The sequence below is a fragment of the Marmota marmota genome, unplaced genomic scaffold, assembly GCF_001458135.2.
Source record: "Marmota marmota marmota unplaced genomic scaffold, marMar, whole genome shotgun sequence".
Lineage (NCBI taxonomy): Eukaryota > Metazoa > Chordata > Mammalia > Rodentia > Sciuridae > Marmota > Marmota marmota.
The window spans coordinates 41,581,841-41,592,264 of NW_025999900.1; positions in this window are offsets into that span (position 1 = coordinate 41,581,841).

Consider the following 10,424-nt stretch of genomic DNA (forward strand, 5'->3'; position numbering starts at 1 on the left):
AAGTTTTTGGAGAGTTCTGCCCAGGTCTACCTCTTGACTTGACTGACAGCAAGGTGACATCAGACTTTCAAGTCCCAACTGTCATGGTAAATCTAGGTCACCTCAGCCCCTGCTGACCAGTTCTAATTGGATTCTTTTTTTTTTTTTAATTCTCTCTCTCGCTTTTTTTTTTTTAAGAGAGAGAGAGAGAGAGAGAGAGAGAGAGAGAGAGAGAGAATTTTAATATTTATTTTTTAGTTATCATCGGCGGACACAACATCTTTGTTTGTATGTGGTGCTGAGGATCGAACCCGGGCCGCACGCATGCCAGGCGAGCGCGCTACTGCTTGAGCCACATCCCCAGCCCCATCTAATTGGATTCTTAACCATAAGTGCTTACAGATTTTATGGTTAAGAGGAAATATCCTTATCTTTCAGAGTTTCAGGTCTGGTCACAAGTCTCCTCCTTCAGGGTAACTTGGGTTCCTCTTATCAACATTCCTTTGGGCCTGCATTTCTCCTGCAGTGAACAGGTAGTGTGCTGAGGAATGTGACATATCCTGTCCATTTAGGCCAGACAGGGCTGCAGGTAAATTGCTTCTTGGAAAAGAAAGCATGTGGGGGTCAGCACAGTGGGCCCATTGGATAGAATTATTCTCCTGACTTCATGTTCCCGTCATCCTCATCTGTCTGTCCCTTAACATAAGGACCATAGGAAGTGGGAGTCTGTCACAGGAAGCAGGTCAGGGAATGAGGAGATGGTCTTGTGTTGAGCTGCAGAATCAGACAAGCTGGCCTGTTGTCCACCTGGCTGAGATTCACCTCCCACCTTTGCCTGGTGCTAATGAGGCCAGGGCAGGGGTGGTTCACCAAGGTGATCATGGTGGGCTCAGAGGTAAGAGGGAAGAGGAGAAATGCATTTCTTCCACATGGTCCCCATGGGGGTGAAGCAGAGCAGTTATTTCTGCTCAGAAGTAGAATCAGAAGATTAAAACCTAATCCAGGCCTAGCCAGTTAAGATGATGACATAGGAATTACTTGAATGGATATATTGTTGGACAAGAGAATATGATGCTGAGCTTAATAGTAATGGATACAGAAGCATGTTCAAAGGACAGTCACAACCTCAAATAGGGGTCACTTGGTCCTCCAACCTACACTTTTTACTCCCACAATGCTCTGTGGTTCCAATGCCCAAGTGAGCCCACCCGTGGTTTCCATGCAAAAGGAGCAGGTTATGGGGAAGGGGTGGAGGATAGAGGTAGAATTGCATGCAGGGAAAGGCAGGGACAGACCGAGAGCCAAGCAGAGAGCCTGGCCTCATCAGAGGACTCCCTGTCTGTCCCTGATGAGAGGGCAGCCTAAAAAAAAGGACATCTAAGTGGGTTCAGAGGCCTGAGTTTATTCAAGTGCAGCTCTGTTACCTCAGCCTCTTCAGGTTTTGGTGCACTCATCTGTTAAACTGCAAGGATGATAATCCCTCATCAGGCTCTTTTTTTTTTTTAATATTTATTTTTCAGTTTTTGGTGGACACAACATCTTTATTTTATTTTTATGTGGTGTTGAGGATCGAACCCAGCATCCTGCGCATGCCAGGCGAGCGTGTTACCGCTTGAGCCACATCCCCAGCCCCTCATCAGGCTCTTGTGAAGACCCAAAGAGACCATGAGAAGGTTGGCACTTATCTCTCTCCCTCCCCCCTTCCCTGCCTCCCTTATGCTGGAATTAAACCCAAGGCCTGGAGCATGCTAGGTAAGCGCTCTACCACTGAGCTACACCCCTAGCCTGTTTTACTTTTTGAGACACACTGCTAGGTTGGCCTTGAACTTGTGATTTCTGCCTCAGCCTCCTGGGTCACTGGGATTACAGGTGTCCTTCACTGTGCCTGTCTATACTGTTTCTTCTTTAATCACTTTTATTAAACTTCTGCTGTTATTTAAAAAAAAAAAAATCTTTTCCCAACTTCTACATTGAGTGTGAGTGGGGGGAACTTTTGCTAACATCTTGAGTGGAACAATTACCTCATTCTTTTTTTTTTTTTTTTACTAATACAGACATTTAAAATCATATATTTTAAAGTTTGTTGTAGCTGCAACCCAAAAGACTTAGTATGTAGTTTTCATTTATTTACAGTTTTATATACATACTAAAGCCCACTTAAAAAAATTTCTAAATGTTGTGTTTTAAAATTCCAAGGATGTGGGAACACTACAGATTGAACCAGGGAGGCATGACACTGAGTTTCATCCCCAGCTGTTTCCATTTTTAATTTATTTATTTACTTTTTTTAAAGATTTTTTTTTTTTAGTTGTTGATAGACCTTTATTTGTTTATATGTGTTGCTGAGAATGGAACCCAGTGCCTCACACCTGCCAAGCAAGTGTGCTACCACTGAGCCCCAGCCCCAGCCCTCATTTTTTATTTGAGACAAGGTTTCACTAAGTTGCTGAGGGTCTCACTAAGTTGCCAAGGCTGGCCTTAAACTTGAGTTCTTCCACCTCAGCCTCCCGATAGTCACTGAGTTTACGGGCATGTTCCCACCGTGCCCAGCTCAGGCGAGCGTGTTACCGCTTGAGCCACATCCCCAGCCCCTCATCAGGCTCTTGTGAAGACCCAAAGAGACCATGGGGTTTTTATGGGGGGAAGTGATTATTCCTGTTATAATTCTGAACTTATCATGTTGTGACCAGAGATAATCCCTTTCATTCTCTTGATTTTTTGGTATGCATTGAAAGTTGGTTTAGATTGAATAGTACTTAATTTTTATGAAAAGTGGCTAATTTTTATAAATTACACATAATGTTTTTTCTCTAATTTGGGGTGCAGTGTTTTATATAATATACCCATCAGTTGAGCTATACTGTATGGATTATAATATATTTTATATGTTATATATATTTTATATTGCTTTTTTCTGTTTTATCTTCTAAGAAAGATGTTTTTAAAAAACTATTTTAATTATGATTTTGCTAATTCTCTTTGTAGCTCAGACTTTTATTTTTTTTGGTGGTGGTGCTAGGATTGAACCCAGTTCTCAAGTATACTAAGCAAGTGCTATACCACTGAGCACACCTCCAACCCACCCCTCTTTTTTTTCTTTTGTATGAGGGATTGAACCCAGGGTGGGGCTGTACACTGAGCCACATTCCCAGTCCATTTTTCTTATGTTTTAGTTTGAGACAGGGACTTGCTAAGTTGCTAAGGCTGGCCTTGGACTTGTGATTNTTTTTTAAACAATTTTATTTATTTATTTATTTTGGTGCTGGAGATTGAACCCAGGGATGCTTAACCACTGAGCCACATCCCCAGCACCCCCACACCTTTTTTTAGTTGTAGATGCACATGATAACTTTATTGATTTATTTTAATGCAGTCTGAGGCTTGAACCCAGTGCTTCACATGTGCTAGACAAGTGCTTCACCACTGAGCCACAACCCCAGCCCCTCCAGCTCTTTTAAATATTTTATTTAGAGACAGGGTCTTGCTAAGTTGCTTAGGGCCTCACTAAGTTGCTGAGGCTGGGCTTAAACTTGCAATCCTCCTGCCTCAGCCTCCTGAGCTATGAGCTGCTAAGATTATAGGTGTGCCCTGCTCCTGTGCCCTTCTAGGTATTGAATTTTGTCAAATATTTTCCTTTATCAATTGAGATGATCATGTGCTTTACCCCCACTTCATTCTACTAATGTAGTATATTACATGATTGATTGGTTTTCATGTTAAATTCCTCTTGCATTCCTGGGATAGTCCCACTTTGTTATAACATATAATCCTTTTTATATATTGCCGCATTTTTATTTGTTAAAGAACTCCATATTCATAAGGGATATTGGTTTATATTTTCTTGTAATAAGTGCCTTTGTATGGCTTTGGTATCAGGGTAATAATGCTCACCACACAGAACATGTTAGGAAGTTTTCTCTCCTATTTTTGAAAAAATATTTGGAGAATACCCAGGCACTGTGGTGCATGCCTGTAATCCTAGCACTCAGGATGACTGCAAGTTTGAGGCCAACCTCAGCAATTTAGCCAGGCCCTAAGAATAGCAAGACCCTGTCTCAAAATAGAAAATAAAAGAACTAGGGATGTGGCTTAGTGGTAAAGCACTGCTGGGTTTATTGCTTAGTACCAAAAAGGAAAAAAAAAAAAAAAAACAGGAGATTTTGAGAAGGATTGGGATTAAATATTCTTTAAATGTTTGGTAGCATTTAACAATAAAACCACTTCATCCTAGGGATATTGCTCAAGAGGTTTTTGATTATAGATTCAATCTTTTGTTAAAGGTGTATTCAGATTTTCTGTTTCTTCTTGGATTAGTCTTAGTAGTTTGTGTGCTTCTAGGAATTTATCTATTCATCTGGGTAACCCTATTTGTTGGTGTAGTTATTCATACTATTTTCTTTTTTGTAGCAGGAATTGAACCCAGGGATGCTTAACCACTGAGCCACATCCCAGCCCTTTTTAAAATTTTTATTTTCAGACAGGGTCTCACTGAGTTGCTTAGGGCCTCCCTAAGTTGCTGAGGCTGGCTTTGAACTTGCACTCCTCCTGCCTCAGCCTCCCAAGCCTCTGGTATTACAGGCATGTGCCACTGTACCCGGCCATCATATTTTCTTTTAATTATTTTTATTTCAATAGAGTCAGTCTCCAAACTTGAATGCTATATTAAAATCCTGTTTCTAATACAGCCTGAGAGTTGAGGTTTATTCTTTCATTTCCCATGTTAATGTAAATGAGATACATATTCTTTCATTTCTAATTCATATCAGAAATCTTGACAAGTCACCGACTTATTTCATGCAGAGGAAACGAGAAGGGCCAGTGTCCCTCCCCCTGGTTACTGAAGGAAACACTAGAGTCCACCTTTGACAGAGCAGATGTTCATTTCAGTATCATTAACTCAGTTAAGAAGCTGAGACAGTCCATCAGAATTCCTGGAATTTAGAGGCCGAAGGCACTTTCACAGAGCATAGAAACAAATTTTGACATCTTTAAAAAGAACATGTACAAGGACTATTTCCTGACCCAGGACAGTGACTACCTTTCTTCAGCTTTGGACAGGGAGGGAATATTTTAATATTTTCTGCCTTTCTTTCTCTCTCTTTTTTCTCCCCAGTCCTGGGGATTGAACCCAGGGTGGGGCTGTACACTGAGCCACATTCCCAGTCCATTTTTCTTATGTTTTAGTTTGAGACAGGGACTTGCTAAGTTGCTAAGGCTGGCCTTGGACTTGTGATTCTCCTGCTTCAGCCTCCCAAATTCCTGTGCTTACAGGTATGAGCCACCATGCCTGGCTTGTTGAGGTTTCTTTTGACCACCATTTAGGAATCCATTAGAATGTACACAGTGGTGCAGTACTGTAATCCCAGAGACTCTGGAGGCTAAGGCAGGAGAATTGAAAGTTTGAGGCTAGCCTCTGCAATTTAGTGAAACCCTGTCTCAAAAAAAAAAGAAAAGACCAAAAAAAGGACCAAAACAGGGAGGGATGGGGGTGTACCTCAATGGAATGGCACCCCTGGATTAAATCCCTAGTACCATACAAAAATAGATAAGAAATGAAATACCATCATATGAATCCTTGCAGGGCGTTATTGTTTTGTTTTTGCGGTGCTGGGAATTGAACTCAGGGCCTCATACCTGCTAGGCACATGCTCTACCATTGAGCTACCCCTCTATCCTGGTGTTTGGTGTTTATATCTTCATTGGCCCTTTCCACATACAATCTGCTGGTTGAGGTATCAGGAGCTGGTGGGCAGAAGCAGGAAGACGCGGGGCTCAGTACCCCGCCTGTATGATCGGTAGGCTGTAAGTGAAGAGTCCCCCAGCTGGTGCCTTGGGTGCTCTGTACCAGGTTGAGCTGTCTCATGACTCTGGAATCTCTGTCCTTTCTGAGCTCCACCACAAAATGACTGGATGAGGGACAGGGGAGAAACCACTGGGCACTGGTTTTGGGTCTCAGACCTGGTTTGAATCTTACCACTGAATGACCTTAAGCACAGAACTCTCCTTTCAGGGCCTGTTTCCCATGAAATATGTAGAAATATCTAAAGTGGGATGAAAACAAGGAGGCATGGGACAAGCTCTGAGGCAGCACTGGCTTGGTCCACTCCAGAAAGCAGAGGGCTGATAGCCCTGGGGAAAGGGATGGGCCAGGAGGTTGGGCGAGGTGAGAAGCTGTAGTATTTTAAACTTTAAATTTTAAATTGGCGGTGAGCAGCCAATTCGCAATTGTGAAGCCCATCATGCTGCTTGGTAGGAGATGTAGGGGCTGAGAGAAGCAGCAGGGACCAGGAGAAGGTCACTGTAGTTGTTCAGACCAGCTTGGTGGAGGTGGGAGGGAGAAAAGGGTTGTGCTTTAGATGTCTTTTGGAGTCAGAACACACAGAACTTAGTGCTGGCTGGGATGGGGAGAAGGGACTTCAGCTCCTGGAGTTCAGCCATTTCAATCTGGCTATAAAGAAAAGGAAGGCTCTTCCTCACAAGGTTCCTGGGGAATGTGGCCCTCATCTTCTTCAAGCTTTGTGTGAGCCATAAACCTCTTTCCCAAGCCCAGGGTTGGGCTTACCTTTCTCTTCCTTCACCCCTGTGGTCTGGCAGTTTTTGATCTGGGGTCAGGGACTGACCCAATGTTGGGTAAAGGTCTTTTCCCTGCCTTGAACTTAGACTTTACCAGGGAAATCTTCCTAGAGGATCAAAACCTACTTATAGATGGCGAATCCAGTGGCCCAGAGGTCTGGGAGGCCCAAGGTTCCCCAGCCCGTGTCCCCTGTCTGATGCCCAGGGACAAGGCCATCCAAGTCCTATCCCACCTCCCAGGTGGTCTCCATAGCCTCCAACAAGGATCCTAGGCCCACTCTGCTGACTTGTTCTTTTCCTGGGATGGATTGTCCAACAACTTTGTGCCTCTAGAGGGCGCCCTCTTCTCTAGGGTTTAGCTCAGCATCCAGATATGGATGTTAACATATCCCAATATGCAGATATGGCATCACCCAGGAGCTCTTGGCATTGACAGGATGCTTCTAGAAAAGCAGTATTTACTGAGGGCAATTGGCATTGTCCCTCTATAGTTTCCTGGGACAAAGTCCAGCTCTGTCCTCTATAATGCAGAACATGGTATACAACTACCTGTGGTCTGAGCCAGGAATAGAGGTTGGGTGTTACCTGTCAGTTCTCACCACCATCAAAATACTGAGATGGCTGAGTCTCCATAGGGTTCCTTATCCTTTGCCCAAGGCAAGCATCTCCTTCCCTCCTTCCTTTGCCCACAGCCTTTCCCACATCACTTCCTCCCCCAGTGGCAAATTCTCTGTCCCAGGTCACCAACTCGCTGTCCTCAGTAGAACTCACAGGCTTGATTTAGGGGTATTGTTTTACAAGGACTCAAAGACCCCTGCATATCAGCTACAGCCCAAGCTCTGCAGCCTTCCTCTCTGCTGGGTCTGCAGTGAGGAGGAGATGAGAAAAGGCGTGGAAAGTGCTGGATGTGGGAGGAACGGCAGCTGTTGATAATTTCTGTGTCTGTAGGTGTTGCATTCATGGATTTTTTTAAAAAGAAATTTAGTTGAAGAGGGACATAAAGTCTTTATTTATTTTTTATGTGGTGCTGAGAATTGAACCCAATGCCTCACATGTGCTAGGCAAGCGCTCTACCACTGAGCCCCAGCCCCAGCCTGCATTCGTGGATCTTTGATCACAAGCTAATATCCCTTCACCCACCCTGATCCTTCCTGACATAGTTTATCCTGGAATCTAAGTTGTCTTCTCCAACACCCAACCCCTTGGGAAAGGAGAGAAAGGAGTACCCCAGGGGTTAAGGTGGATAAAAGGGACACACAGCACAGGGAGAGGGAAGATATGCAGGGAGTTAAAATAAGTTAACAAGGGATTTTTAAATGTTCTGCTTTGCAGTAGGCTAGATAATGCCCCCAAATCTCATGAACCCTTGGCAAAATTCTGTTAATGGTCTTCTGTGGTTTTGTATGGGAACTGGCATTTGGGGGGATTCTGAAGGCAACTGGAGATTCTACAGTATCACAGCAGATGTTCAATTTTGTAAATGTCTTGCACTTGAAGTTCCTTTGAAGCACCCTCCTGTTTTATGTTTTTCAGATCTGCAATGTGCCACACAGGGCAAGGAAGTTCCAGGAGAGGTAGCCCCGGCCCATCTTGCTCCCCACTGTAGTAGGCCTGGAATTTAGAATGGCACTCCACATGTGGCTGGTGTTCCGAGATATCTGATGAAGAAATACAGAAACACCACCATTTTCAGTAGCTGAACTACTTAGTCCATAGATGGCTACCCCACAGTCACTAATATTCCCAAGTGATGGGCATACACTGCCTCCCGATGCTTCCTTTCTTTGGTCTTTTGTTCCTTGATCTCTTTGTGGCTTTTCTCCCTTTCCTGACTCCCTTCTGGCCTTCTTTGAGATTGGATTCCAGCAGGTGGACAGGGGTGGATGGATGGAAGACCTATCAGTAGAGTAAACCCAATAGCACCTGGTTGGGGGTTGGATAAGGGGCAGAAAGGGTATGTTAAGGACCACTTGAGTTTTGACTTGTGTAACTAGACAGTAGTGTGGCTCACTTTCACAGGATACTCTAGAAAAAGCTTTTGGGAAAGACCATGCATACAGTTTTTGACATGTGTTTCAGTCTGTTTTCTGCTACTGTAACAAAATAGCGCAGACTGGGTAAATTATAAACAAGGAAAGTTGATTTGGCTCATGATCTGGAGGCTGGGAAGCCTAAGATTGAGGATCTGTATCTGTGAGAGTCTTCCTGCGGTCTTAACACAGCAGAAGACGTCACATTACAAGGAGAGAAAGGGTGAGGGGAGAGTCAGAGAGGAAAAGGGGGCCAAACTTCCCATATCAGCCTTAATCCACCAGGAGGGCAACACCCTCAGGACCTAGTCACCTCTTTGAGGTCCCACTCCTCAAGTCTTATAATAGCAATTAAATTTCAACATGAGTTTTGGAGAAGGCCTCTTCAAACCACATAGCATTCAGTGTGAGAGGCCTTTACTATACACAAATAGATATGGTAAGCAGACAGTGGCTGAAGGTGACAAAAACACTGCTTTCCTGCCCTCCCCTACAATCCAGGGCCCTTTAGCAGAGTGCCAGAGGGGGACAGCACTCTACCTGAGTCTATGTAGGTTCTTGGGAGCCAAATGGGCAATTACTGGTCAATAAGCTTGTGCAATTACTTCCTGGTTGATGCACACTGCATTTAAAAACAAAACATACTTGTCCTGTCATATAGTATGGAGGGCCTGGCCTTCATATGGGTTTCTACCAATTCCTGACACCTCTTAATGCCTCTGTCTCTGAGGTGAGTGAAAGACAGGGAGTCCAAGAAGCCAGCAAGGACAAGTAGTCCCTAAAGGTTAGCGGTAACGTGCAGAAATTAAGCCAGAGGGAGTCCTCCCATGCCCAGACCCCACAGCTACACAGACACATGCCCAAGGGGTGAAGTCAGGGCAATCTGGGGAAGCAGGTGTTCCCTCAACCCAAGGAGGAAGTTTCCCATTAGAGCTGTTGGAGGAAAGGCAGGGCCAGTGCTGGAGGCATCTGAACAGAGGCTCAAGACCAACTTGGAGGCTGGAGTGTTACCACATGCTTAGCACATGTAAGTCTCTGGGTTCAATCCACACCATCTAAAAAAAAGATAGGTAGAACCTCTTGGAAGGCTATGTCCAGAAGATTCAAGAATGCGAAGAAGGCCCCTTTAACCTTGAGAGTGTGGCTGAAGGGTTACCATGGGCCTTTCTAGTGTCATAATCCTGCAATTCCTCAGCAGCTCTCAGCGGGGAGCTCCAGAAGAACAGGCCTGAGGCCGGGCCGCCCCATGGGCTAGGCTGCACTGGTCTGGGGCACATTTCCTCATGTAAGAAACTTCCACTTTCACATCTCAGATCATTTTATAGGGTAGTAATAAGGCATTAAATAACCGCAAATCTTAAGAGTGACTAAAGTTATTTACCTTATAATTCCCATTCTACCTAATTTCATTAAGTGGAAAAAAATCTCAGATGGGTGCTACTATACCTAACTCTTCTCAAATACTTTTTAAACTCCGCTCTTTTTCCCCCCCACAAAGACAGCAAGCTTCAGGCTCAGTTTTTGTAGGTAAAGTGTGTAGCTGTAATTTAAAAACACTGGTTTTCATTGTTCATATAGTTATTGTCTATTTACATCAAATGTAAAATTTCTTTTTAAAAAATTCACTTAGCCAGGCATGGTGGCATGTGCCTGTAATCCCAGTGACTGGGGAGGCCCAGACAGGAGGATTGCAAGTTCCAGACAAGCCTCAACAATTTAGCAAGGCCCTAAGCAATTTAGCAAAATAAAAAATAAAAAGGGCCAGGGATGTAAAATGTAACTCAGTGGTAAAGTGCCTCTGGGTTCAATCCCTGGTACCAAAAAAAAAAAAAAAAAAAAGGG